Here is a 16875-nt window from a genome sequence, read left to right as displayed (position 1 = left end):
ATGAATCATATCTGATAAAGGACTTCTATCTGGAATATATGAGAAGTCATCTAAAAATTCATGGGAAATGTGTATTATGAAACTACGCATGGATTTAAAACATTTCACATTAATATAAATTCATCTTTTTTTAAAAAGATTTATTTTATTTATTTGAAAGAGTTACAGAGAGAGGTAGAGACAGAGAGCGAGGTCTTCCACCCACTGGTTCACTCCCCAGATGGCCCCAATTGCCGGAGCTGCACTGATCTGAAGCCAGGAGCCAGGAACTTCTTCTGGGTCTCCCACGTGGGTGCAGGGGCCCAAGTGCTTGGGCCACCTTCTACTGCTTTCCCAGGTCATAGCAGAGAGCTGGATCGGAAGAGGAGCAGCCGGGACTAGAATTGGCACCCATATGAGATGCCAGCACTTCAGGCCAGGGCTTTAACTCGCTGCACCACAGTGCCAGCCCCCTAAATTCATCTTTTAATTCCATTTTGCACAAACTTTTTAAATCTCCCTTATATTGCAAGTGCATTAGACAACTCAATGATAAAAAATTCAATTAAAATATGGACAAAGTCTCTGAATAGACATTCTTCCAAAGAGAACATACGAATGGCCAATCAGCACATGGAAACTTGTTCAACTTCCTTAGCCATCAGGGAAATGCAAACCCAAACCACACTGAGAGACCACATCCACTAGGGTGTGTGTTCATGGTAGAGGGACCGACAACAGCAAGCATGGAGAATGTGGAGGTGCTGATGGGAATGTGAAATGGTGCAAATACTTTGGAAAACAGCCTGATGGTCTTTCCAAAGGTTAAACATTACCCAGGTACCATATAACCCAGCGATTCTACTCTTAGGTATCTGTCCAAGAGAAAGCAAAACACACACCCATGCAAATAGCTGTGCACACACGTGTTCAGCAGCATGAATTGTAACTGTTGAAGGGTTAAGAATGGAAACACCCAAAATGTCTGTCAGCTGATGAATGGGTTAACAGATATTCATACAATGAGGTACGATTCAGCCACAAGAATAGGATGCGTATGGACGCACACGACAACATGAATGAACCTGTAAACCATTTTGCTAAGTGTCTAAAGAAACTGTCTCTTGTTTGACTGTGTTTACATGAAACACGCAGAGTTGGAGAATCCATGGAGACAGAAAGATGATGAGTGGTTGCCTAGGGCAGGGCGGGGTGGGGGTGAGTCAGGTGGGGAGTGAGTGACGCATACTGGCTACAGGATTCCGTTTGGGGAGATGAGAAAATATTAAAAAAAATTTCATTTGATGATGATTGCACAACTCTGGGGATACAATAATAACCACTGAATTGTATACTCTAAGTGGGCGAATTATGTGCAATATTAATTATATCTCAATAAAGTTGTTATGTGAAGAAAGGAGAGGTGTGGGGTGAGCATTTGGCGCAGGGCTTAAGATGCCATTTGGGGGCCGGTGCCGCAGCTCACTAGGCTAATCCTCCGCCTAGCGGCGCCGGCACACCGGGTTCTAGTCCCGGTCGGGGCACTGGATTCTGTCCCAGTTGCCCCTCTTCCAGTCCAGCTCTCTGCTGTGGCCCAGGAAGGCAGTGGAGGATGGCCCAAGTGCTTGGGCCCTGCACCCGCATGGGAGACCAGGAGAAGCACCTGGCTCCTGGCTTTGGATCGGTGCAGTGCGATTGGGGTGCAGTGCAGTTGGGGAGTGAACCAACGGAAGGAAGACCTTTCTCTCTGTCTTACTCTGCCTGTCAAAAAAAAAAAAAAAAAAGATGCCATTTGGGATGCCTGCGTCCCACGCAGGAGTGCCTGGGTTCATGTCCTGTTCCAGCTTCTGGTCCGTGTGCACCCCAGGAAGCAGCAGGCAGATGACGGCTCAAGTGCTTGGGTGTCTGCCACCCATGGGGGAGACCAGGATTGTGCTTCTCGCTTCTTCCTGGCCCAGTCCTGGCTGCTGCAGGTATCTGGGGAGTGAACAATTAGACGGGAGATTTCCTCTCTCTCTCTCTCTCTCTCTCTCTCTCTCTCTCTCTCTCTCTCTCTCCCTGACCCAGGGGAGACTTTTAGGGGTTTTAGGAGAGATGGACACCCCATCTTCCCCACGGTGCTGCATTTGATCAGTGTTTGCTGGGGACCGTCCTGCAATGGCGCTCACAGAGCAGCAGCAGGAGGCGGCTCACCCATGTGATCACACAGCCGTGAGCTGCCAGCTCCGGGCAGCGCAGGGGGCTGGGACGGGTGCACGTCCTTTCAAAGGAGGAGGGGAGGGCATCCCTGCAGTGGGGTCACGACCGTCAGGAAAAACAGCCGAGTAGCTATGAACCTGCTCTAGCCCACAGCCTGGCAGGTGAGCCAGATCCCTCTCCTGGCCTCCAGGCCACCTGGCAACCCCAGGGAAGCCGTCCAAGGAGGCGTCTCGCCTTGTGCAGCACGACCTTCTGGTGTCCCCTCCAAGGTGAACGCTTTGTGAAATCCCCGCCCAGGTCATCGTGCTCTGGACGGAGCATGCGCAAACCAGGGAAAATGCAGAAGCGCAGCACGTGTCAGAACTGGCAACTTTGGGTTGAGATGCGTCGATCATCAGCTCTTCTCTCTGGTTTTAATTAACCAGCTTGGTATGTTGTCTGTCGAGGCTGTTTTAGGGTTGAATTTAGAAAACCTTTGTGGACAAGGATAGAAGAATGCCCAACATTGTCGTCTCTGGGGAAGAGGGCAGATCCCCGGGGTCGCTTCCATGTGATTTCGGTTTCAACGAATCAGTTAGATTATGAAGGGGGTGGTGTGGGGGAGGATGGTAAACAGTTCACTCCTTCGTATACTTAAAAAATCTAACTATTGTAGTAGGATACAGACAAGCCTGCCCTGGTGTGTTTTGTGTTGTTACAACAAAGGCCTGGAGGCCAAATTACTTCCAAAGCCAAGAGGATCAGTTGGCTTGTGATTCTGTAAGTTTCAATCGCACGGTGCCCCTGTCCTGGGGAGGTCCCCAGCTCGTGACAGCACGGCAGAGGGCAGAAAGGAAACCAGACAGGCCCTGAGGGGGCCAAGCATGTGAGCTGGCCTTGCTTTTATGACACTCGGGCTCTGGGGAGAATGATCGTCGCCTGAGCCCTAATCCACTTCCTTGAGACAGCCATTAATCCCTTCCGAGGGAGGTGCCCGAGACCTAACAGCCTCCCACTAGGCCCCTGCACAATATGGCTACACAGGGAGTCGGGCGAGCCTCCGGGGCCAAACCATGATCCAAACCTGAATCTTAAGCGCACAGACTGCTGGAGGTCCACAAAGTGACCAGAGCCAGACACAGCCATCGGACACATGGCTCGGAATCTGCTGCGAAAGCTTCCCAAGGCTGCCTCGGGGCCACTTCTCCCTGTCCCCAGGGCTAACCTCTGTCCCGTAATAGCACGGACCCCCTTGGCCTATTTGGGTGGGCCAAGTAGATCGTGTTGCTCCACACACTCTCCTTCGCGCCTGGCTTCTCCCTGTGACCTGTTGCTTGTGGGCCCCAGCCCTCTTGTCCCTTGTCCCATTGCACTCGGGTCTTCCTGTCTGTAGCAGTGGCTGTCATGGTCAGTGGGCCCCAGAATCAGCTGCGGAGTTCCGGCGTGGGTTTCTGGGGTCTTGCTTTTCTAACAGACCCCCAGATGCTGCTGCGACCCAGGCACCACCCTGCGAGGGCCCCCCTTTCTCTGGGGAAGGAGCCTGGCCTTGGTGTAGCTGCTGCTTTCAGAAGTCGTGGGGACAGCAGGTGTCGCAGGGCTGCGGCGGTGTGGGGACGGGGCTGGAGCTCCCGGGCCAGGTCCCGAGCCCCGCAGGCCTGTGCAGTGACAGAAAGGACCCACGTTCTCTCAGGTCCTGACCCCACAGGGCCCCCGTGACTTGGAGCCTGGAGGCTGTGTGGCTCATAGCCTTCTAGCCCTTTTAGAAGTTAGCACGCACCTCCTTGGGGGAAGATTTCCGGAATGTGATCTGGTCTGCCCCGGGCTGGAAGGCACCAGCGGCCAGCTGCACACAGCACTGAAGGACCCCTCCCCATGACCCCATGTCTACCTGGCTCCCTCGGCCCCCTCCAACCTCACTTTCCCCATCCTGGGCCTGCAGGTACATGTGGGCGGAGCTCCCAGCATCTCTGGGGCTTCCCGCCTCCCTGCTGAGGTCTGGGGCTCTCTCCTCCTCAAGTCACCTCTGTCCTTTTCTTTCTTACTGGCTTATCTGCGCCCAGGGCTTTTACCCAAGGCTCTTCCCAGAGGCCCTGTCCCGCTCTGGGCTGTGTGTCTAACAGCGCCACCCTCTGGCCAGCATTTGCACACCCCCAGGTGGCAGGGAGCCATCCCGCAGCTCTGGGAGGTGGAGCCTGGGTGGCCAGCTGGGGGCTGCAGGCATCCTCCCGCCCCTCTGGGCTCAGGCCACAGGGCTGAGGACAGCAGTGACCGGGCCAGAGGTGGTGGCTGGAACAAGCACTCAGCAGAGAGCTGTGCTGAGCGGGAGACGCTGTGTCCCCCTCTCTGGTCCTCAGGGCAGCTTGGGTGTGGGGGTGACCGTGGGTCCCTTTTGGAGATGGGGAGCCAGAAGCTCAGAGACGTGGCCAGCTGGCCAGTGGCTGAGGCAGGATTTGAATCCGGGTCTTCCAGGCCCCAGAGAAAGGACAGGCCTTAGGTATGACCCACACAGGGGAGGGTGGGGGCTTGGCCTGCAGACCAGCTGCCCTGATGGGGGAGTGGAGGTCAGGGCCAGCGGGCACAGCAGGGACAGGGCCAGCCCTGGCTCTGTCTGCAGCCATTGGCCTCTCAGCCATAGAATGCTCAGGAACCCCTCCCTCCATACTGAGGGAGTTCCGGGCACTTTGGAGGTAGGGGTTCAAGGCAGGTGCAAGGGTCCTGTGGCCGTGAGCAGTCACCCACAGGCTCCTCACTGAGCAGTGAGTGGGTGGTCAGCCAACTCCCACCTCGTGCAGCCTACTAGGTATTTTTTTGGGGGGAGGGGTACTTTCCTTCTCTCTGTTGTCTAAATTGGGCTGCAGCTAAGGGACCCCTGAGACCAGGGTGAGGGTAGGAGCGACTGGATCTTCCTAGAACTCCCCTAGTAGAGTGAGGGGATGGCTCTCCTTGGGCACTGGACACACCCCCGAGCCTCAGCTCCCCATGTGTGGGCTGATGCCCGTGCCTACCTCCCACTCTGCCGTCCAGCAAGGGGCCTCCGGGCCTGGGTTCCACCACCACTAAGCACGGCGGTGTCCCACACAGGGCTGGGGCTCGGGGCCCCAGCAGCTCAGAGAGAAAGGAATTTCCTAACATCCTCCATTGTCCAAACACGAGTGTGCCCCTCCCCTGGCCTCTTCTGGAACATTCTCTCTTCTGTGCATCGATAGTGCAGGGACTGAGTGAGATCTTGGTGTCTGCCGTCAACAACCCCACCCCCACCCCCAGGCTCCTGGCAACTGAGCGAATGATCTGCTTGTTTATGGCGCTTTTACTTTTGGGCGGATGGAAAATCAAAGGTGGTAAGAGGTACAAACGCTCAGCACGAAAACAGGTGTTTGGAAAAAAGGACTGAGGGGTCCGTCGGAGCCCCCGCGGGGGCTGTGTCCCAGAGCCACGTCTATGCCTTGTCTGGGCCTGGCTGCGGGGCTGCTGGCCCAGCTCTGTGACACCTGGCACGGGCGCCGGCTGCCAGGGCGGTGAATCTGCCGGGTTTGCTGCCTCCACACAGGGCACAAGCCTTAGGAGGGAGTGAGTCGGGGACCAGGACCGGGACTGGGACCAGGACCAGGACCAGGACCAGGACCACTCCCAGGGTGAGCCACCTCCGAATCGGCAGGGCCACCGCCCTTGGCAAGTTCCCCGCCTGCTGCGGGCAAGGTCTGCCCATCCCAGCCAGAGGGAGGAGGCCAGGGCTGCCGAGCGCCCAGCCGCAGCGGGGAGCAAACACTGACGGTGAGCAATGCCCTCTCCGTAGCCAAACAGGACTGTTTATGGGAGGAAGCCGCACGCCCAACACTGGGTCTTTGTTGAATTCCAGGAGGGGGCCCCTGGGCACGTCGGAGTCACTGTGAACTCATTTATTAACCCGTATGCAAGGACACTTATAAAAAGTCCTGCTAAAAAGGACAAGACCAGTACTGGTGTCCTGGCCGTTAGGGCTGCCTTAGCAAAGTAAACACTGGGCCTTACACAGCAGCGTCTGCTTCTCGCCGGAAGGAGGCTGCAAGTCCAAGGTCAGGGCTCTGCTCCTGGCTTGGGGGACCCCTCCCGCCGTGTCCTTGCGTGGCCTTCCTGTGTGTGTGTGTGTGTGTGTGTGTGTGGTTGGTTGGTTGGCGGGGTTAGGGGTGGAGAGGGGGAGCGTCTTTCTCTCTTCCTCCTCTCGAAGGGCACTTGTGCCACTGTGGGGGCTCCACCCCAGGGCCCCCCCAGACCCCATTCCCAGTCCCATCCCCGTAGACTTAGGGCTTCCACGTAGCACTTTGGGGGAGGCACAGACGCCCAGCCCACAACTGGCTCCATCCCCGTCTCCATGCAACCTGATTTCTCCAGATGGCGCTGGGGGGCCAGCGTTCATGCCCGCCCCCTTTAGGGAGTTTGCCCATCCTCAGCCCTGGAGGGGCTCTCTGAGCCTCCCGCCCACCAGGCAGAGTGATCTTTGGCCCGGGAGGAGTCAGCATGAGGCTGGGCTGTGCTCTTGGACCCAAGGTGAGGACAGGGGTGCCGCTGAGAGAAGCTGTGTCCAGCACTGTGCTGGCCCTGGGCTCCAGCGGAGCAGGCAGAGGCAACCCCCCAACATCTCTTCTCGTCTGCAACAGAACACGCCCCTCTGGCCTCCTTCCCTTCTGGAACCTTCCTCACAAGATGATAGACATTACCCCGTAAGCTTGTGGGTAGGAGGGGAACAACTCGGGCCCTGGGCCAGGTTTGCTGGGGGGTCCGGTCAGCTGAGGTGCACAGAGGTGGGGCCCAGACCTCTGACGGCACAAGCAGTCGTGGCAGGGACAGGGACCTGAGGGCCTTTCACTCATGATAGTCCCAGGACCTGGGCGAACTCTAGGTCATTCCTGGTCCTCGCGTGGGGTTGGAGCTGAGGCTGCGAGAGAGTCGAGGAGGGGTCAGTTGAACACCAAACATCGATAGCTATTGCATTAGTCAGCTCTTCAGTACTGCAAGGAGACACTGGGTAGCTAACTTTATAAAGGAAAAAGTACATTTAGCTCACGGCGTGGGAGGTTCCTGTCCAACCCCGGGCAGCCTCATCGGCTGGGCATCGTCCAAGGGCAGTGGAGTGGCCAGGACAGAGCACACGCCGGGCAGGGCTCGCGGCACGCCAGGAAACACGGAGGCTGGGCCCGCCTCGGGCTTTCTCTGAGGGTGCTCCCCATGGCCAAGGGCCCTCCCCAACACCCACCTCCTAGACACCGAGTCTCCACCCTCTTAGTACTGTCAGGGTGTAACACCCTGTGTGAGTTCAGGATCCAAACCATAGCAGCTATGTGTTGCTATGTGTGACAACAGAAGCGACATTGAACAAGGTTTTCCTGAGGGAGCCAGGGAAGCAGGACCTAGGCATGTCCCGGGCTGCTGCCTGGCATTGAACTTGGGTTGCCTCTACCCTTTGACCTCAGGCACCCGGAACAAACAGAACAACCGCGCGCACACTCGTGCCCAGAGGCTCGAGGCACGGACATTTCCGCTCTGTGCACGCAACCGTGCCTTTGCCTCTGCCACTCGCTCGGCCCCTGTGCCTTCTCTGCACTCAGTCCCCCATACGAGCCCCTGTGCTTTCTGGGAACACGAGAGCTCTCCGAACCTGTGTCACCTGTTCTGCAAATCCTAAAACCCCGAATGAGGCCCCTTGCATCTTGCAGCTTCTGAGTTTGGACGGATCAACCGTGTTCCCGGAAAAAAAATCCAATTAGCACTTGATGCCTGTGATCTCATAAATATTAATACTTAGGGCGGCAATAAATACGGTAGGGAATGTAAAGCCTACTTGCAGAAAATATTAGTGGTGCAGGTAGCATGTAAATACGGTAAACTCGTAAATGTGAAGACTAAACCAATGACACTCAGGGAGCACTGCACGGATATCTATGGGGTGGACCAGACGCCAATAGCACCCTCCGCTCACGTCCTCTCCGCATGCCGGTGTGGGCCTGCTCGGAGCAGCACCAACAGCTGGGAACTGCTGTTTAAAAAATTAAGCTGAAATGCAGGGAGAGACCATCAGCAGCTGGGTCACTCTCCAAATGCCTGTGCCATCTGGGGTTGGGCCAGCCCAAAGCCAGGTGCCCAGAACTCCATCTGGGTCTCCCGTGTGGGTGGCAGGGGCCTGAGCACTCACGCCATCCCCTGCTGCCTCCCAGGGTGCACATCAGTAAGAAGCTGAATCAGGGCCTGGCACGTGGCTCAGTGGGTTAAAGTCACGGCCTCAGTGCTGGCATCCCATATAGGCGCCGGTTTGAGTCCCGGTTGCTCCACTTCCGATCCAGCTCTCTGCTAAGGCCTGGGAAAGCAGTGGAAGATGGCCCAGGTCCTTGGGCCCCTGCACCCGTGTGGGAGACCAGGAGGAAGCTCCTGGCTCCTGGCTTTGGCCTGGCTCAGCTCCAGTAGGTGTGGCCATTTAGGAAGTGAATCAGCGGATGGAAGACCTCCCTCTCTGTAACTCTGACTTTCAAATAAATTCTTATAAAAACTAAACAAGCTGAATCAGAAGTGTAGCTGAGACTCAGACACTCACTCAGATCTGGGATACAGGCATCCCAGTGGCACCTTAATCGCCGAGCCAAATGCGTGCCCATAGAAACTTCAAAGAAATGCAGGTTCTTGGGCCCCACCCAGAGGCCCCGGGCGTGGGGCGTAGGCCTGTTGTAACAAGCCCCTCTCCCGGCTCGGTTCTGCTGCGATGTGCAGCTTCCCTGGGCAGCTTCTCTATTGTCCGCTAAGTCTCCCCCTGAGGCGTCTGCCTGTTTGTTCCTGGCCTGGGCTGGGAAGCCCCTCCACACACAGACCACCCTGGCCTCCCATCCATCCGTTGGCCCCTTGCTGCACCAGCAAACCGTCCCTGCACACCTGCCTGCCCCAGGACAGGCCCTGCTAGGACAAAGGTGTAGTTTGGGCCCAGTGGGGCGGTGGGCGAGCAGGCCAAGACGGCCCCACCACAACGCGCAGGCCTCGAGTTGAGGTCTCCTTGGCAGCAGATCATCCAGGAGTCCCCTCAGTGCCCACGGTGGGGTCTAGGATGCCCCTGATGCCGGCACACTCCGAGACTGCTCAAGTCACACCGAGCGTGTGTCCAAGGCACATGCCAGGCCCTCCTCTTGCTCCAGTTTGACCATGGCCTTGTGGCCCTCACTTTGCCTTTTTCCAGCAGACTAAGATGTAATGCCGTTGGTGTTGTGTGCGCTCCTCGCTCGGGTGAGAGCAGACAGGTGTCCCAGGGGCGTCACGGCCGCTGTGCAAGACGGGCCAGCAAGCCGACTGTGTTTCTCCAGGGAGCCTCTCCCGCGTTCCCAGCAGGGACCAGCTCCCACCTGCCTGGCCCTGCCCACCTTGTCCTTGAAATTGGAGACCTTGGAGAGCACTGCCCACCCACCCCGTCCGCAGCCCTGCCTGCGCCTGTAGCTCCTTCTTCTTCTTCCCCCTCTCAGGACCTGACATCCCTGCCTCACTCTCCGAGGACCCCTCCCTGCCTACCTGCTTTTCCGCACCTGCTCCAGGCTGCCGGCACCCTCCCGTGTGAGCCTTCATTCACTCACACAACCACAGCCCTCCGCAGGGGCTGCCGCCTCTCTAGCTGGTCCCCACCCGTCCTGCCCACCTCACAGTCAGACTCAAGGCTGCTCTGGACAGGGACACCTTGAGCCCCTGGAGCCTGAGTGCCCTCCAGGGACCAGGACCCTCGTCTCCCTCCAGGTGCTATGGAGGGTGCTCACTGAGACGGCCAGGCAGGAAAGTGCAGTGATTTCTGGGGACCCCAGAGCTGGCCAGACCCGGTCCTGTGAAGTGGAACAGGCCTCCTGCCGTGTGTTGGCTTGCAGCTCTTTAGATGCCAGAAGCAACCCCAAGGCCACCAGGACCGCATCGGAGGCCAGCCTGGGTGGGGGTGCAGTGGGTGGGGCACAGGGCCGACCGCGGCCTGGGGGCCTCTCTGGATGGGTGGACTGCATGGACGTTAGGCTGAGCCGGGGCTTTCTCCCAGCCCCTTGCTCATCAGATGATTTTACCGACCACTTACTGCACACTGGGTGCTGGGGGATGTCAGCTCCTACGGGTGACTGTGACAGCCACCTGATTCCAGAGCTGGACCCCTACTCTGTGTGCTGGCCTTGCAGAGGGCGGCTTTACCCACGATGCTGCAGTGCCGCATCCCCCTCCCCCAGTCTCTCATTTTAAAGATGAGGAAGCAGAGAGTCGCCCAGCCTACCTGCTCGGGCGCACATGGAGCAGGTGTGGCTGTTCTCTGGGTTCCCAGCGTCTGTGTGTTAGTAAAGGCTGCCTCCCAACAGGAGTGGCAGGTCAGAGGCACGCCTCCCCCTGCTCCTCTGCCATGACAGACATTGCTAATCAATTGTGGTATGCTTTCCCTTTAGGCTGGGCCTCACCAGATTCCCCTGCTCCTTCTCCACGACAGACATTGCTAATCAATTGTGGTATGCTTTCCCTTTAGGCTGGGCCTCACCAGATTCCCCTGCTCCTTCTCCACGACAGACATTGCTAATCAATTGTGGTATGCTTTCCCTTTAGGCTGGGCCTCACCAGATTGCCTGGCAGCGTGAGGATGGCTCAGAGCCAACTCGTGAGCAGGTCCTGTCTGCCGTTTATGTGACCAGCAGGCTGCTCAGCCTTCCTCGCCTGCCCCTGCAGTGATGGCAAATCCATCAACCGGTCGGAAACTGGAGCTCTCTCCCTGCCTGAGCCCCATCCGGCTCCCTGAGCGTCACGGGGCTCCCAGTGTCCTGACGCTGCGACAGAGGGCCTGGAGCTGGCAGGGCCGCTCTTCCGTGTGTCCCCACATGGGGGACGGTGTCGGGGAGCAGCGCTGGGGCTGCTCCTACAGCCCAAAGACACCAGCAGGAAGCAGCTGCACACCAAACACTTCTGCCCACAGTCAGCCTGGAGGTGAGGCTCTCCGGTCCTCCCTCCAGGCGACGGCGCCTGCGTGATTGCAACACACACCCTTCTGCAAAAGAATGAAACCCTAGAGGAGCCAGGCCCTGCAGGCCTCGGGCAGCTAGGGGAGCCTGTGGGTGTCAGCTGGTGCCCTTGGTCTCCTCGTGTGGGCCAAGGTCAAAGATACCTGCATCTGCAGGAGGTGATGCTAGGGGAGTTGATAGCAGACGGTGGATGCTCCATTCTGTATTTCCCTTCTGGCTACACAGCTTTTTGCCATTTGAAGTTTTCAGAGTTGTCCACTACTGTCAAACATGTCAAGGATACATCCAAGAGGTCTACGGGTCTCCTTGTGGTGGGCTGAATCACACCCACCCAACCCAGGGGGTGAGCAGTTCAAATCCCAAGGCCTCCCATGGCAAGAGGGGGTTGGCAGGTGTGATGCCCTGGGAAGGCCGAGACAGCGACACGGACTGGTAACCCAGCAGGGCCCTGGCGCTGCGCGCGTGGAAAGACGCTGGCTCAGGACCCACGGTGCTTTGTCTTGGCGATGTCCAGCTACTTCCCCAGTGAATACGCACGGCGGCCATAGCACTGTCCCCACACACAGCCTAGGCGGACCTGCTTCCTTGGAGCACTAAGCTGGCCTTGTTTGGACCCTGAGCCAGAATCTCTCCATTGCTTGCGCTGGGCGAGGAACCAAGTTAGTCAGCTGCAGGGGACTTTGCCCTTGACTGGTAGCAGCCTCCAGAAGGGCTAGGAACTGGAGAAGGTTGCAGGCGGCCGCTGCGGGGTCGAGGGCACGGGGGAGAAAAGTGGGCCCTGGGCCAAAGACTGTTTGTGATCCAGAAACAAAGAACATCAAAATCATTGAAGAGTCCAAAGCGACTTTCCTACAGAGGACCTCGGCCGTGAAGGTGGCTTCCCTGTACCCCGGCTGCCTCGGACGAGCGCACAGGACACACTTCCGGGTGAGGGGTTACAGCCAGAGAGGAGCCTGGGAGACAAAGCCCCCGCACCAGCGTTCCATGGACAAAACCTGTGGCCGTGCTTTGCCTCACGGCTCAGAGTTCGTGGGACTCCAGGCGCAGGAGCGCCCAGTGTGTCAGCTGCGCCAAGGACCCTGGGTTTTCCGAATCCACTTATTCATTCAGCAGAGAAGAGGGGGGGAGGGGATGGCTGAAAGGCAGGTGCGGGGTTGGGGTTCAGGCAGGGGGTGGCCCTCCTGGCGGCGTGGAATGTCCCCCCGGGATTCAGTCCTCAGGGCGGGCGCATCCACAGTGGACTGAGATTGGGACACAGCAGGCTGTGTGAACGGGAATGTGGGATCCAGCGGCGCTTCCCAGCTCAGCCACTCGGGCTGGGACAGGGCGGGGTCCTCAGCCGCAAGCTTGCCTGCCTTCCCTGTCTCCGTGGGTCCCTGTCACAGGGCTCCCCAGCCCGTCCGGTCCCTGCAGGGCTGGGGAATCTTTTTCTCTGCCCAGGGCCACTTGGATATTTATGACGTCCGTCGCGGGCCACACAAAGTTGTCAACAAGTTGCCAGCTCCTGATGTATTGACCGTCGAGTTCCACCTGCGGCTGCCTTGGCGGGGTGGACCGAGTGACCTCCTGACGTGCCCCACCCCTGGCCAGGCTTCATGTCCTCTCGAAGCCTGGTTTGTCTCGGGTTGGAAACACGCATTAGTGAGCCACGTAATGTTTTCTGACTTGTCTCGACTGGCACATGGGGTCCAGTTCTGTGCTCAGGTCCAGGGTCCAGTTCTGCTGCCTGTGTACATCAGGTCACGGCGGGACCAGGGCAGTCAGCGTCTCCATCACCGTAACATTTGCCCCTGCTTCCCCGTGTGCGCATTCGCCGTCCTGTCTTGGAGCTCTGTGGAGGTGCTCACTCACACAGGGCCTTCTCCCTCACCGTATCCCTGGGCTCTGGGCGCCCAGTGTTTGCAAACTCATCATGGCCCTGGGTGATTGGTGTTCAGAGTTTCTCGCTGCGGGAGACACCAAGGCCGGTGCTGGAAGCTCCAGCCAACAGTGGAGGTGCCTGAAGCAAGGCCACGGGTGCTGTGCACGGAGGGAGCGTGGGCCCCCCACCCCCGGCATGCTGGCCATGCACGTCCCCACCCCCAATCTCTGTGAGCCTCTGGGGTCCAGGCATCAGGGGCTGTGGTGCTCCGCCCCTCCAGGCAGGCCTCACCCTTCCCCAGGGCACACCCCAGCTTCCCCTGCTAGGCTCCTGTGCCCCCTCGCCGGGAACGTGCACCCCGTGAGAAAGTGGTGGTGCAAGGAGCCTGTGGTGTTGAGCTAGGGTGAGGGTGAAAGAAATCGGTACCCGCCCCAAGTTAGAGAGCCTGAGCTTACGATGCAGAAAACCAAACCCATCAGCTCTTCTCCTGCAGAGTGGTTCCTAAGCAACATGATGATACCATGCTCAAAGGCCGCCTCCTCCCTGAAGGCCTCCATGATCTTCCCTTTTGTGACTCCCTTCCGCCCCCACTTGAATGCGTGATTTGTTTGTTCGGGCGAGTTGAGGCAGAAGGCTCGAGAACTGGCCTGAGCAGGCTCTCGGATCTTCAATCGGCTGCCTGAGCAGTTTTCCTAAAGGAAGCTGCTAAGGGACTCTCCCCGCAAATGTCCACTCTGGTGCCCAGACGGGGTGGTCTCCCGGGCTCTGGCTTTAGGGGCTGATGTCCCCCAGGAAGGGGGACCGTGAAGGCCTTGTGGGCATTTCCTCTGCTCTCCAGGCAGAGCCCCCACCCCTCTTCTGTCCTCTGCCCCAGCAGGTGCCATGGGCGGCTCGGAAGAGAGGCAGCCCCAGGCTCCCAGGTGAAGCCCCGCTCAGCTCCTCCACCCGATCGCTGTCCCTGGGTGGGAGGTGTCCTGGGCCCCCTCTGCCAGCCTGATGACCTCTGTCCTGTCCGTGCCCCCAGTCACACCCCAAAACCTCACAGGTACAGGTCTCAGAGAGCATGGGAAGCAGGAACCAAGGGGTTCTTGCCATGGTGTGCGGACAGCCTCCCTGCCCCTCGGTGGAGCCAGTGGGTCTGGACTGGCGTCCAGTGGCAAAAGCTGCATGGGCTGCACTGGCTGAGGACAAGAGCACCCCACAGGCCATGTGACAGTGAAGCCATCGTCTCCCTCCGTCTCAGGCCCCTGGAGGGGAGGGCCAGGGACCACTCCTCACGGTCCTGCTGGCTTTCCTGCAGGAGCCCCCCCCCACCTCCAGGGGCGTTCCCAAGGTAGTCTGGACCCCAGACAGGGGTGGGGTGTCTGCTTTCTCAGGCCAGAGAGCTCCAGACCCCCAGGAGGTGCTGCCTTCTGCCTTCTTAAGGCTACGCAACCCCAAAGGGCAGCCCACGCTGGGGCAGAGGGGAAAAGACGGGGAAATTCTCAGTGGGCAACTGGAAGCAGAGGGGAGGGGCAGTGAACGGGGACAAGGGACACGGGGGGAGGGGCGCCCCCACCAGGGGGCTCACGGCATGAAGATCAGCGCTTTTCCAGAGCTGTCCAAAGAGGCCGGTGTGGAGTGTGTACAGCCCAAACATTGCTCAAGACCGAAAACAAGAAACAGCACCACCACGTCCGAGAAAACGCGTCCCAAGCGTCTGAGTCACGCCATGCCCTGACTTGAAGCCAGCCAGGTGCACGTATCTGGAAGGTTCTGCCGTCCCTCCGAGCAGGGGAGGGCCGTGGCCGAAGAGCGATGTGCAGCGAGCTATCCCCTCTCGGCTGTGATGGCCCAAGGGTGCTTCCCGACCCTGACCCCTGGGCCATGGGTCCACGGGAATCCCAGCGTCTCCCAGTTTGCACGCACGTCCCCCATCAGGGCTGGCGCCCTGGGCAGGGGACCCGGGCAGCCACAGGGCCCCGCTCTCAGACGGTCCTGGCTGGGTCTCACGGTCTCTGCTGCCGTGACAAAATTCTCCGCGACTATTCCACAGAGGCCCTGCGCTTTCCTGTGGTACACCTGCCCCAGCCCCGGTGGGAGAGGGCTGCAGGCAACTGCTCCCCTGACTCCAGGCCAGGACCCAGCCCCTCGAAGCCCCTGATGGAGAACATGCGCTTGGGTGGGGGTCTCCCTAGGACCAGCCCTCACAGGAATCTCTCCCGCATCTCTCATTGCATCTCATTCAAAAGGTACCAAAGCCAATTGCTCACCTGCCTGTGAGGAGCTCCTGGAGGCTGGGCTGCCCTGGCCCGTCCGGGCGGCTTCCAGCAGGGCCGTGGGTCCCCGGCTGAATCCACAGACCGTCCGCTTTGTCCCAGAGAGCACACGGCCGAGTGCTTTGTCTATCACTGGAAGAGCTTCCCTGGGAAGCGCTCCTGACCTTCGGACCCGCCTCTGCTCAGAGCTGGCCCCGTGCTCGTGCCCACCCCTTCCTGGCTGGGTGTTTACCTTCGTGGGCCCCACAGGCCCAGCCAGGGCAGTGACCACACGCCTGATCCAGAGTCCGCGAGGGTAAAGACCAGGGCCGACTGGAATCCCCGCGCCCCGGTGCAAGGTAATGCTGACTGTCCCACAAAAGGGAACCCCAGCCCACCTGACTCAGCAGACACAGGCATTGGCCAGGCCAGCTGCACAGCACTCAGATCTGAGACCTTTGGCTTCTACTAGCGGTCTGCTCACTTCTTATAGATGGCCACGTGGCCTCAGGACCCTTGCTGCTTTGGGAAGCATCTTGTTCCATTATTACTATTACTATTATTATTATTACTCTTGCTAATAATGTCTCTCTACTTAGTGCTCACTGTATGCAGGCGCTGGGCTAAGTATGTAACGTAAGCTCTCCATGTAATCCTTGGGCTATCACCACGAGCAGTGAATTACACCCATTTCAAAGGTGCAGAAACAGAGGCTTGTAGAAGTTGATCTTGTCCTCAGCTGCATAACTAGTAAGGTAGGGATTCAGGATTCAAGCCCAGAGCAACCTAGAACTAAAACCCAGGCTCTTAGCGACAGTTGTCATTTGCCAAGTGCAGGTAACGTGACGACCATCTCTATAGAAAACCCTGTCAGCTATTGTTCAAGTGGTCCGTCACTGGTGACACATTAACCGCGGGGCTTGGCAGCTTAGCGCAGTTCTCATTGTTATCACAGTTCCCATGGTCGGGAATCTGGGCACGGCTCGGCTGCTTGCTCTCGCCAGGCTTCCTGCCAGGCTGTGGGCGAGCTGTCATGTGCCCACGGGGAAGGATCCACCTGCAGGCTCCCCACGCGGTGGCAGGATCAAGTCCCTCGTGGCTGTGGCTGGAAGCCTCCTTCGCCCTGGCAGCTCCCTCATGGTGGTGTGTGATGGTGTGTGACAGTGTGTGACGGTGTGTGAACCAACTGTGGAGTGAATCCCATCTCCTGGGCTGCGTTTTGCTCATCAGAAGGAGCTGTTAGAGACAGCCCACGTGCAGAGGTAGGCGGTCACACAAGCATGTGGGTGCCTGGAGGTGGGGACCACCGAGGCCCATCTCGGACGCACACTTAAAACCCCACTGCCTCAGCCGTCTGCTTGCCACAGGATGCTGGGTGCAATTTTGCATATAAAAGCCAGGCAGAAATAGTCTCTCTGCATCCATCCATCATTCACCCACCATCCATCCATCTATCCATCCACTATCCATCCATCCACAATCAATTTACCATCCATCCTTCACACATCCATCCATTCACCATCCATCCATCAATCCACCCATCCATCATTCACCCATCCACCCACCCATCCACCATCCATCCATCCACAATTGATTTGCCATCCATCCACATCCATCCACCATCCACCATCAATCTACCATC

The 16875-nt window shown here is 58.4% G+C and overlaps 1 protein-coding gene across 1 annotated transcript in view; it reads right to left on the bottom strand.

The window, feature by feature from the left end:
- The window catches only part of NGEF (neuronal guanine nucleotide exchange factor), a 101205-nt gene extending 85816 nt beyond the window's left edge, over positions 1–15389 (bottom strand). Inside the window, exon 1 of the mRNA XM_051834194.3 lies at positions 15249–15389. The gene's annotated coding sequence lies outside the window, so the exon portion shown is untranslated. The remainder of the gene's footprint in view (positions 1–15248) is intronic.
- Positions 15390–16875: the final 1486 nt, after the last annotated feature.

The sequence above is a fragment of the Oryctolagus cuniculus genome, chromosome 3 (assembly GCF_051225735.1).
Source record: "Oryctolagus cuniculus isolate XC-2025 breed Fujian yellow rabbit chromosome 3, ASM5122573v1, whole genome shotgun sequence".
NCBI lineage: Eukaryota > Metazoa > Chordata > Mammalia > Lagomorpha > Leporidae > Oryctolagus > Oryctolagus cuniculus.
The sequence above is the reverse complement of the archived record's forward strand: the minus strand, read 5'-3'. Positions and strand labels throughout refer to the sequence as shown.